Genomic DNA, 13,255 nt, shown 5'->3' on the forward strand with positions numbered 1-13,255 from the left:
TGCCAATTAACCACGAAGCAAAGGCATTACATTCGCCTTACCGCGCACGTTTAAACCTCACGGAAATGATACAGACATAAGTTCCATGAAGGAGAAAAAAAAAAAAAAAAAAAAAAAGCTCGTAAGTCTCTGGATAAAAGAGTCTCTGCTAAATGCTTAATTTAATTTTAAATTTTAATTTCTATGCAAGTTTTCTGGTAGGACCAAATCATTTAGGGACCTATTTCACCATTCACAGGTGTGATCACTCAAAATTCATCTAAAACGCATCCGCTATAGTGTTTCAACGCAGGATAGCAAGTGTGAGTAAAATAACTGTCGCCTTTTAAAGTCCACATGAAATCAAAATTGACTATATTTACTTTGTTTGCCTAAATTGATCGTTTTGTGCTGAACAATTCATCCATGCGAGCCAATCCACACAAAAAAAAAAAAACAAAAAAAAAAAAACAATTCTGCCTTTATAATCATTGGAGGACCTTCACTGATGATGTAGGCTTGAGGAATTTGGTGTCTGCTTAATCCATAACCACGCCCCTCAAACTGACACTGACAGTAGACAGGCTGCCTGTGTGTAGCGAGCATTGACAGCGTGTGAAAGGAGAGATGGCAAGGAGGTGCATTTTTGTAAATGATCCTCGGTGTGTTCCTGTTCTCATCTTCCTTTTCCTGCTGAAACTAAATTGTGGTGATTCAGGTGGCGAGTAATCCTCAACAACCGATTGTAAACTTGCATTTAGATCTGCCTCTATTTTTCGAATTAAACACCTACTTATCTAGATCCAATCAGGTGCTAGTTGGAAAATAAGCCACGCCCACTACTTTCCTCATTTATTATTCCGTTTCTCTTGGAAATACGTCACAACACTGGAGAAAAGTCGTTTGCAACTTCCGTTTCACGGGGACTTTAAGGACCGTAATACGAAAAAACTGGCAAGTAAACATCTTTAGAAACCACTTGGAAGCGAATAGCACATAACTGCCATTAACCCATTTGCTTGCAAGCATCGCCAACCGCCCCAGTTTATTATCGTTCATTTTCACAGCACGTTAAACATCACTCCCTTACTTGATCTGGATAAACCCGGCATCAATTGAAAGCCAATTGACCAATATTTCGATAAAACATCATTTCAGTGACAGTTATTAAGTAATTATGTCAGGAAAACGATTCCTATTCCTGAACGGTAAACGTCGAAGTGTTAGCTCGTGGACAAATGTTGATCATGGATCTAGTCAGAAAGAATCATGAGCAGAAACATCTTTATTTTGGGTATGTAATTTCTGTCTCCATGTCAAAAATGGGGGGTGACTGGTAAGGGGTTAATGTTATTGCTGTAATCATGTCTTTTGGTACAACGTCTTACAAGACTAAACATGCTTCATCGTTTCCAAAAGCCTCTGTTTCCACAGTCCATACTACAACGTGAAAACAGCGTTCCAAACGTATCCGCTCGGGAAACCGTCTAAAGAGCCCGGAGGCCAAACGAGAGGAAAGATGCTTTTCCAACAGGAACCTAATAATGTGGACAAGGCTTGAGGAATTGTCAAATCAGGCAACCAATTGCTGAGCTGGTGACACAGTAGGCTACCCATTCATTTTTAGCTTGCCCCATCAAAGCAGCCGAAGCAAGTAGCCTTGCACGTACCTCCTCACTGCCGCAGCAGTGTCTGCCCTCGCAGGGGCCTTTCCTATACCTCCTCACTGCCGCAGCAGTTACTGCTCCCGCAGGAGCCTTACCTGTACCTCATCACTGCCGCAGCAGCGTCTGCTCCCGCAGGAGCCTTTCCCGTATCTCCCCACTGCCGCAGCAGTGTCTGCTCCCGCAGGAGCCTTTCCTATACCTCCTCACTGCCGCAGCAGTGTCTGCTCCCGCAGGAGCCTTTCCCGTATCTCTCCACTGCCGCAGCAGTGTCTGCTCCCGCAGGAGCCTTTCCTATACCTCCCCACTGCCGCAGCAGCGTCTGCTCCCGCAGGAGCCTTTCCCGTATTTCCCCACTGCCGCAGCAGTGTCTGCTCCCGCAGGAGCCTTTCCTATACCTCCTCACTGCCGCAGCAGTGTCCGCTTCCGCAGGAGCCTTTCCTGTACCTCCCCACTGCCGCAGTAGTGTCCGCTCCCGCAGGAGCCTTTCCTGTACCTCCTCACTGCCGCAGCAGTGTCTGCTCCCGCAGGAGCCTTTCCTATACCTCCTCACTGCCGCAGCAGTGTCTGCTCCCGCAGGAGCCTTTCCTATACCTCCCCACTGCCGCAGCAGTGTCTGCTCCCGCAGGAGCCTTTCCTATACCTCCTCACTGCCGCAGCAGTATCTGCTCCCGCAGGAGCCTTTCCTATACCTCCTCACTGCCGCAGCAGTATCTGCTCCTGCAGGAGCCTTTCCCGTATCTCCCCACTGCCACAGCAGCGTCTGTTCACACGCAAAAAAAAAATTATTAATAATAATAATAATTTCCGCTTCTAGGTATGCCAGGCATCCTAGGTTGCGGTGACAGCATCATGTATCGACAATAGCCAAGACGATATTAGGCCCATTCTCCAATCAACGTTTTTTTTTTAATTATAATTATCAGGCGGCCTACCATAATTCGGCTATCAAACCGCTCCGTTATCCCATCTCAGCACTGCACTTCACGCTCGCCCGTGCTCTCAAAGGATGACGTGAGCCTGCAGGTGGCAAAGAAGTCTCCATCCACAAATAGACATGCATCGTTTGCAGATATAAGGTATTCCATCGTACTTTAACAGGTAAATCCGATACGTGCCACATTTTAAAGGAGCTCTCACTAACGGAGTTTAATGCCACAGTTACATTAGAATGCATCTCATTCTGGTCTCAGGGGCGGCGCGTCGGTCCCATCATGAGGCATGTGGTCCGGAGCGCGTATGACCAAGGCATCATTTCAACTGAACTCACTCCAAATATATGAACTTACCGGTTTTTGAATACCTTATATTTAAGGCATTTGTTTACGTCCATATTAGGGTTAAATCGTTGGACTTTAAATGGAATCTACTATAGTTTAAAAAATAAATAAATAAATAAAATAAAAAATAAAATAAAATAAAAAATACTTATGAAAAATAATTTCACTGGACAAGCGAGATGACAATAGTGCCGACTACATGAACTAGTAGTTTTAAATATAGTATTTTATATTTAATGCCAGTTTATCAGTACGTCCAAAAAATATATATATTTTTTTCGATTATTGGTGATTCCATAGGCTTTTTCGTGCACCTGCATGGTTAAAATGGCAAATAGTAAGCTCAGACAAGTATAAAGAATCTTTCTCTTAATCCACCCATGCACGATTACATCGTCGATATGTACCATCGATCTCATGTGCTGACAATATGACAATACGACAACATCGCTGATACACGGCACCTATTTGGGGTACACTGGCACAGGAAAGCCTATTTATTTTTGCACGCTTAATTTCGAATACAATGACTGCAACAAGATTTTTCGGACTCATTATCGGAAGCAGCTTATTGGATTTGCTAAACAATTATTCAAGTAAGCCTCACAGCGTCTACCCTCGTAGACAACCAAATCGTCCTCAGTATCGAACTCCCTGTCAGGCGCTGCAAGAGTGCTCCCGGTTGAGCCAACCTTTGCCTTCTTCGTTCAACTATCAGCAAAGCTTACTCGTATGACATCGTGAGTATTAAACTCCTGTCAGACGCTTTCCCGCTTAAGCAATCTTGGACTTTCCATCCGACCACCAGCGAAGCTTACCCGATTAAAAAGCTAGATTAACCCCCAAAAAAAAAAAAAAAAAAAAAAACGGATGCCGGCCATAGCCTCCCGGCCAGATAACCTTACCTTTTCGATCCTATGACCAGCGAGGCTTCTCTCTTCGATGACAGGAGCTCGAGCTCCCATCGGATGCCGACGAGAGCCTCCCGGCCAGACAACCTCACCTTTACCATTCTGCGGCCAACAAGGCATACCCATTCGTTGCCTGGAGCTCACACTCCCTTCGGACGTAGGTAAAAGCCCCTGGCTCCCTTTTTTGCCATTCTGTCTTACGTACGGAGAGGTTTACCCATCCAATGCACGGAGTCAGGGCTCCCATTGAATGTAGGTGAGAGCTTCCCGGCTAGACAACCTTACCTTTTCGTCCTTTGGCCAGCGAGGCTTAACCGTTCGATTCTGGGAGCTAAGCTCCTGTCGGCCGAAGGTAAGAGCCTCCCGGCCGGACAACCTTTTCCGTCCTTCAGCCAGAGAGGTTTACCCGTTCGATTCCTGGAGCTAAGCTCCTATCGGACGTCGGTCAGAGCCTCCTGGCTAGACAACCTGACCTTTTCCATCCTTGGCCAGCGAGGCTCACCCGTTCGATGAGAGTGCTCCCATCGGACGCTGGCGAGAGCCTCCTGGCCAGCCAATCACGACCATTCCGCGTGGTCTAGGTTACAAAACCTACAAGCAAGCCGTTCGATGCCGCAGGCACCAAACACACAAATAAACCCTCCCTCCTTCCTACGGTCGCCAAGGCTTACCCGTCTCTTGCCGTGAGTAGCAAACTCCCATAAGACGTTGACGACAGCCTAACGACCACACAAACTTACCTTTTCCATTCTACGGCCTGCGAGGCTCACCCAGTTGTTTTTGGGGAACAGGAAGTCCCCGTTGGATGCGGACAAATGCCTCCTGGCCACCTATCGTTACCTTTTCTGTCACACATCCGGAGAGGCTTACCCGTTCGATGCGTGTGCTCCCTTCGGACGCCGGCGAGAGCCTCCCGGTTAGACAACCTTACCTTTTCCATGGTCAGCGAGGCTTACCCGTTCGATGCGCGTGCTCCCTTCGGACGCTGGCGAGAGCCTCCTGGACAGACTTGCTTTACGTTTCCACTCTACGGTCGGCGAGGCTTACCCGTTCGATGCATGTGCTCCCTTCGGATGTCGGTAACAGTCTCTCGGCCACGCAACTTCCCTTTCCATTTGACGGTAGGCGAGGCTTAACCGTCCGACGCTACGAGTCTCGTCCTCTCGCCAAATCCTGCAAAAAAAAAAAATAAAAAAATAAAAAAAAAAAATAACTAAAAAAATAAAATAAAATAAAATAAATAAATAAATAAATAATAATAATAACTCAGCTACCCTCACATCTTTTAACCCCGCCTTGCGAGGCTTACCCGTTCGATGTTCTGAGTCTAATGCCCCATCGGATGCTGCGAGAGACCTCCCAGTCGGGTTTTCCTTTCCACTCTCCCCGTCCGGCGAGGCTTACCCGTCTGATGTGTGCGCTCCCTTCAGACGTCTGGCGAGAGTTCTCCCGGGCGGGCCTATGCTTGCCGGCAGCAAGTGAGTCTCATCCATCTAATGCCGTGAGTCAGGATCTCCCATCAGATGTCGCCAGAGTCCTCCTTGTCGGCCAGCCCAAAGCTTTTTATCTGCCAAACCGAGAGGACCCAGACGTCCGTCATTCTGAGTCTCAATCTCCTGTCGGAGGCTTCATGGGCCCTCTCGGTCAGCACTAGGCCCTTCACCCACTGAATAGCAGGGGCTATCAGCCAGTAGGGCCCGTACGCCGACACCGTGACCTATTTCGGTCGAGGCAACTCGGGTCCTCCTGGTCGGGCACCACAACCACGCTGCTCCTCCTCATCGGCCGGTAGGGCTCACCGTTCCAACGCCAAAAAGCTCCAGTTGAGAATCGGCTCGAGCCCTACCGACCGGGCGCCAACAACCACGTAGTTCACTAGCTGCAGCCGGTAGGGCCTACTCTCCCAACGCCCAAGTCGCTCCCTCCGGAGTACGTAGGCCCTTCCAACCTGCCAACGAGACGACTTCTCAGAAACCAAATCAGCCCCTGTCCTCCTGTATATTTGCTTTTTGGGGGGTACTCTAGGTTCGGGCCATTCCCGAGCTCGGAGCCCTTCCCCGGACAGCACGCCAAATACGCATTCCATACCTCAGCTAATTATATGTAAGCGTGAACTATTGAAATGTAATTTTATTAATAAGATTCGGGAGGAGCGCGTCAGATACTTAGCCTAATCAACACAGGTGGACCATAATCAAGTAATCAATCCCATAGTATAAATATCGCTGACTTACCTCTATCCATTGACGGTTTATCAGCATCCCTCCTCCACCCCATCTCCTCACTTCAAGTTCACTTTATAAATAGACGGGGAAGGGGGGGGGTACTCTAGGTTCGGGCCATTCCCGAGCTCGGAGCCCTTCCCCGGACAGCACGCCAAATACGCATTCCATACCTCAGCTAATTATATGTAAGCGTGAACTATTGAAATAGTGTCTGTGCATTTATTTGCAATCAAGTCAACGATATCGCTGTAGATGAAGTGTCCCCAACTAAGCAAGCCAGAGGCGACAGCGGCAAGGAACCGAAACTCCATCGGTGACAGAATGGAGAAAAAAACCTTGGGAGAAACCAGGCTCAGTTGGGGGGCCAGTTCTCCTCTGACCAGACGAAACCAGTAGTTCAATTCCAGGCTGCAGCAAAGTCAGATTGTGCAGAAGAATCATCTGTTTCCTGTGGTCTTGTCCTGGTGCTCCTCTGAGACAAGGTCTTTACAGGGGATCTGTATCTGGGGCTCTAGTTGTCCTGGGATGTAGAGTTGTCCGGGGATGTAGAGGTCCTTTCTAGGTGCTGATCCAGCATCTGGTCTGGATACGTACTGGATCCGGGTGACTGCAGTGACCCTCTGATCTGGACACAGACTGGATCTGGTGGCCACGGTGACCTCGGAACAAGAGAGAAACAGACTAATATTAGCGTAGATGCCATTCTTCTAATGATGTAGCAAGTACATAGGGTTTTATGGGAAGTGTTTCCGGTTCCGGTTTACCTAATTAATGCAGCCTAAAAATCCTTTAACGGATTTGGATAATAAAAGCATATTAGTATGTTATGTGTATGCCAGGTTAAAGAGATGGGTCTTTAATCTAGATTTAAACTGCAAGAGTGTGTCTGCCTCCCGAACAATGTTAGGTAGGTTATTCCAGAGTTTGGGCGCCAAATAGGAAAAGGATCTGCCGCCTGCAGTTGATTTTGATATTCTAGGTATTATCAAATTGCCTGAGTTTTGAGAACGTAGCGGACGTAGAGGATTATAATGTAAAAGGAGCTCATTCAAATACTGAGGTGCTAAACCATTCAGGGCTTTATAAGTAATAAGCAATATTTTAAAATCTATGCGATGTTTAATAGGGAGCCAGTGCAGTGTTGACAGGACCGGGCTAATATGGTCATACTTCCTGGTTCTAGTAAGAACTCTTGCTGCTGCATTTTGGACTAGCTGTAGTTTGTTTACTAAGCGTGCAGAACAACCACCCAATAAAACATTACAATAATCTAACCTTGAGGTCATAAATGCATGGATTAACATTTCTGCATTTGACATTGAGAGCATAGGCCGTAATTTACTGTGAGTGAAACTGCGCGTGAAACTTGGGTGTTTCACCCTTTTTCTATCGTGTTTAATGATTTTGATTAATATGCACAAGGGAGAGAGAGAGCAAGAAGCGCTCGTGTTGTTTGAAGACTGTGAGTGCGCGCGCACCCGGGGCTCTCTCTCGTACGCGCCCTGTCACTGTCACTCACCGATCAAATAAGGCTTTGACAGCCGCCAAAAAAAAAGATCAATGCAGAAAAACCCCTGGATTGGTTATATAACGTTGGACAGAATGTTGATCCAGCCATCGCGTATATTCAGCGCACATAAGGTAAACGTTTTGCAAACGTTTTTTAGAGAAATAAATTCAGGTCGACGACTCGATGCGCATATTTTGTGTCAACGTATTTTTTGCGTCGACGTCATCGATGACCTCGACACGTTGTCCCAGCCCTTATTTGAATGAACATCTTCTGAGAGGGGTGATTCCATACTTTTTGCCAGGGGTTGTATATGCGTGTTAACAATTCAGCAGCAAATGAAGACTGACGCCAGGATGTGGTTTTTCCAAAAAAACGTTTTACTTCGATTTCAGTTTAATAAGAAATAAATGAAGTCACATAAATCACTGTTTACACAACTCACTTATAGAACACTGCTCATTTGTATTTCACTGCTCACTTATATCACATTACTCACTTACATTACACTGCTCCCTACTATCTATATGCATCTTTGCGCTTTCGTATTTTTTCACCTTCTCCGAGAGATGATGCATTTCGGTGACACCTGTAGTTGTCCATGCGATGTCCGTTACACTCTAGCGATGGAACAAAATGCAGCGGTAAATGAGCAAAATAAAGCGTCAGCTACTTCGCAGCCTGCTAGCCTTTTTCTCTGCTCATACCAAATCCTCGAAAATCCTCGTTTATACAACTTTCCTCCCTTTGTAGATTCTGGTTTGATGTTTAAATTTAGTTTTGGTGGTCCTAATTCTTTAATTGCCAATTTATCCTTATTGCTACGATGAATGAATGGTATTTCTTTCAATGACATGATAGAATTAATCTGCACTGAGGTAACGTTTGCCGTGATATCGATCAAGTTCAGCTGACAACTAAATTTGCATAGCCGTCTCTGAGTTTTTTTTCACATTTGATGAAGCTATTAAAGTAGTTTTTCATTTGTTTTTTTTTTTGCTGTTAAAATTCTAAGTAGTTTTTAAATATTATTGGATGTCACTGTTCTCACCAGTCGTTGCACAAGTTAAGGTTACGCACGATGACGAAAGCACGATAGGGCTAGCTCTCCCCGAACTCATAGAGATTGCATTGCAGTGCCTGCAGTTTGAAAAAAATGATCTTTGAATGGAAGTCTATGGGAGCACTCGGGGCGATCCTCAGTTTGACAGAAATCACCCAAAAAGGGGCGGTACTACACAAAACGCGACTCAACGCTGATTGGACTATTTAGAGGCAGCACAAACAGTCTAGAATAGTGAAAGCTAGCGTAACACTGTGGATGAATGTGAAAGAAAAAAAATCCCTCCCTTTCGCACTTTGGTGGTGTGTCGCCCAATCGCCCTAATGGAGAAACCGCCACTGCATGGGAGTGAGTAATTAATGACAATTTTTTTTTTTGGGTGAACTAACCCTTCACGATCTGTTTAATTAAAGTGCTTTGCATTGTTGACGGTGACACCTCTCTTTCAACATGTTAGATTATCAAATATTATACCTTGCAGTTACTTGCTAATTGCAAGTTTAGCCAAACACTGGAGCGCTTAACATAGCTAGGAAAGTTGTGGCAGATCGCAGAGTCAGGTCCTCACAGATGGAAAAAAACTAAACGTGCACTTTAGGTGGAAGCATAATTTAAATTTAACAAATAAAAAAATATTATAATCCTGACATTAAGTATCTGATTTGGTAACTGGAATTGATTTCGACACCCAACCCTACTAAAGGATAAATACACATTTCTTTCAGCTACGCACTCGTATGGTGATAATTGAAAATACATATGCGAAATTAAATCCTGTGTACCATCCAGCACGAACAATACAATTACTCAAATCAGTCACACTATGAAATTAGGGCTGCACAATTAATCGAATTTTAATCACGATCACGATTTTGGCTTCCCACGATCAAATTCGCGTGATTGAGCGATATTTAAAATGCGTCATTCATTCACGCTTTGTATTTTGTATGTTTTTTTTTTTTAAGCCAGTCTAGCGCGCTGTAAAGCCGCTGTCTGATCACGTGCGTCCATGCACCAATCAGAGTTGTTCCCTGCACCGCGCAGCAGCTCAGTCAGTTTCCAGATGTAGACAGTCACAGACAGAAGACAGAGTAGCGTGAGGAAAATACAGATAGCAGGCTATAATCTATCTTAACAAAGAAAAAATGTCTAACGTAGCAGAGGGAGCAGCCGAGGGGCTTGTCCCGAGAATCGGATCATCATCCATTGTGTGGAAACATTTTGGGTTTCAGGCAAGTGACACAAAATAAGAACAGGTCATATGCAAAGAGTGCCATAAAGTTGTTTTGGCACCACAAAGCAACACAACGAACCTCTTTAACCACTTAAAAAAACACCATAAAGTTCAATACGATGAATGTATGAGGGCCAAGAAATGCGTTGCAAAGACTAATCATCCCACAACATCAACTCAGACATCCATCGAAGCGAGCCTCTTTAGCGCATCACCATACCCATCCACCTCCCAAAGACACAGTGAAATAACGAATGCAGTCGCATTTCATTTGGCTAAAGACATGCGCTCAATAAACACAGTGACAAACGAAGGCTTCAAATTCTTGGTCAACACTCAGGATAAACGATACGTGATCCCCTCTCGTAATTATTTTTCACAGGTGGCACTACCTGCGATGTACAGAAAACGCAGAGGGGAAATAGAGCGTGATCTTGCCAATATAAAGTACTTTGCAACTACAACGGATCTGTGGTCAAGCAGGACAATGGATGCGTACATGAGTTTGACAATTCATTACATCGATGAGGATTTTGCTATGCAGAGTCGATGCTTGCAAACATCATTTTTCCCGCAAGATCACACGGGAGAGTCAATTGCCCAGGGCCTGAGGGAGGCGATGGCCTCTTGGAGCTTGCAGGAGGATCGGCTCGTCTGCATTACAACAGACAACGGAGCTAATGTGGTGAAGGCAGCTTCTCTAAATAACTGGACTAGGCTTCAGTGCTTTGGCCACAGACTCCATCTAGCAAAAGGTGAGTAAAAGTTATATTTAAAAAATATTTAAAGAATTGTATATTAAGTAAAAAATATATATATTAAAGAAAAATATTACAATAATTGTGTATTAATTAAATATATATATAATTAATTGAAATAATATGCTATTTGTGATTATTAATTGGAGTTGATCAGTACTTATTTTGCTAATGTGTGTGAATATGTTACTGATAATAACAATAGTAGCTTAATATAACAACAACTGTTATTTCTGCTAGTTTTACAGTTTTACTCATGTCGTCTGACATAAGATTTTACTAACTTTAATCTTGAACAATATGATTTGGGTTATCAAATCTGTGGTTTAATTTTACATATGATTTAACTTGTTCATGTTCTTTTTTAGAGAATGCAATGAGAGATCCTCGGATTGATCGAGCAGTGGGTCTCTGCAAAAAGCTGGTAAGCAGTTTCTCTTACAGCTGGCGACGTAAAAAGCAGCTGACGGAGGCACAAAGAGAACTGAAGCTTGCAGAATTTGCAGAATATATGATAAATTAATGCTTTTAAGTGGATTAAAATGATATGAAATCCAGTGGCTTAATGTAATGTCTGGAAATGAGTGTTGAATATGTTTAGATTATTAGGGCTATTTATTAATCATATCTTATTTACTCTTCAAGGAGATGGGCTCAACAACTGATCCCCATGGTGAGACTGCTGAGGATGCACCTACTACAAAAAAAGAAAAAGACCTTGGGGAGTTTCTTCAAGACTGCTGAGTGAGCAGCGGCAGCCACACAAAGACTCAGTCCTCTCCAAGAACAACAAGCTATATCTTCTGAGCTACAGTCGTACCTACAATCAGGTAACCTAGACAGTGAGGAGGACCCGCTAGACTGGTGGAGGGAACATCAGAGACTCTTCCCACGTCTCTCAAAACTGGCAAAGAAATACTTGTGCATCCCGGCTACAAGTTCTCCCTCTGAGAGGGTGTTCAGCACAGGGGGGAATGTGGTGACCTGCCTTCGCTCATCCCTCAAGCCAGAAAATGTTGACAGGCTAGTGTTTCTTTCCAAAAACCTGTAAACTACAGTACTCTTTTCGGCATAGTTCTTCTGCCTTGAAATGTTCTTATTTGGTTACATTCTGTTATGGAATATTTGCTTCTTATTGATTGTATATTTTATTTTTAGTTTTATTCACATCCATTATGCAGGTACAACTTAAGTTTATATTTTGCTTCCTAAAATATATTTACACATTGTAAAATGTAAAATAGTGCCCTGTTGAAGTTTTGCTACATTTTCTTTATTGTTTTAATTTATTTTTATTTATTCTTTAAGGAGATTCACAGAATTTTGGTGAATAAGAGGACCTATTTTATTTTGATGCACATATCTGTACATTAGCAGGAATGTTGCACAATATGGATGTGAAGGCAGTAAAAGTAATTAGCTTGTGTGACAATAAAATTTGTTTTGGTTAAAATCAACAAATAATCGTGCTAATTAATCGTGATCTCAATATTGATCAAAATAATCGTGATTATCATTTTGGCCCTTATCGTGCAGCCCTATATGAAATGCTACCAAATAAACCACAATTCAGTCATAACAACACTGTGAATATATAGTTTTCTGGTTTCTATGAAATCGTTAAGAATATAAAAACCTGTCTACCTCACTTCGCTTTGATACTTTTAAGTAAAAAATTTTTTAATAAATTTTCGATTTTATATAGTTTAAAAAAATTAAGATTATTGATGTGTTGTTCCAAATGGCTGAATATGATCAACAGCAGATTGGTGCTTTTTGTTGTTGTTGACAGTAATGTTTGTGGGCTAAAAGGGGGTTCGCCCGGGACACTAAGGCTGCTTCCACACTTGCCTGGTCCGAACCCGAGTTCGGTTGCCCCCCCCCCCCCCCCGCTGGACTGTGTTCATATTATAATATTTGAGTCTGAACCGCGGTTCGCTTGCGTCATCAAGCCAGCAGCTGTTTACCCCAGTGCTGGGTAACGACAGCGCAGGAGAAGGTGGTAAATGCACAACATTACTCTCTGCACTTTTATGTATTACGTTTTTGAACTGTTCGTTTTGTTTATAAAGCTTCAAAGTACATAACGGCACTTGCGTCTGTCTTACGAATGTACTGAAAATGCTCTAAAGAACGTTGAAGGCGAACATAAATGAGATGTACAGCTCTCTGCTTGCAGTGCGTCAGTCACGCTCATCAGGAAAGTGAGTGAAACACACACACAAACACACATTTTCATCAAATAATTTGTCATTAAAAGCGGTTCACTTCCGTGATTTGGTACGATTGCATTCACATAAGCAGCGAACCGTACCAGAGTTCACATGAAGCGTACCCCAGACCACCGTTTTTAAGCGGACTCGGGTACGGTTTGCGGGGGCGCATCCGAGTACAGAAGACAGCGTTCACACAGTCCAAACGAACCGAACTCTGACATCAATCGAACCCGGGTGCGCACCAAAAGTGCTAGTGTGAAAGCACCCTTAATCTAGAACCTCCACTGATCCAGACAACAGCATCTATAATTTCATCAGTTCATTCAGTTCTTGGAGAGTAAAGTTTGCAAAGTAAGCTCAACCCTGAAGTATGCAAATCTTAATAATCCAGGACTTGACACACACCAGAAACATG

At 43.9% G+C, this 13,255-nt stretch overlaps 1 protein-coding gene across 2 annotated transcripts in view; it reads right to left on the minus strand.

Annotated features, from left to right (window-relative positions):
* LOC132148762 (G-protein coupled receptor family C group 5 member B-like) overlaps positions 1-13,255 on the minus strand; it is a 38,100-nt gene that overhangs the window by 24,286 nt on the left and 559 nt on the right. The gene's annotated exons all lie outside the window — the stretch shown is intronic.

The sequence above is a fragment of the Carassius carassius genome, chromosome 9, assembly GCF_963082965.1.
Source record: "Carassius carassius chromosome 9, fCarCar2.1, whole genome shotgun sequence".
NCBI lineage: Eukaryota > Metazoa > Chordata > Actinopteri > Cypriniformes > Cyprinidae > Carassius > Carassius carassius.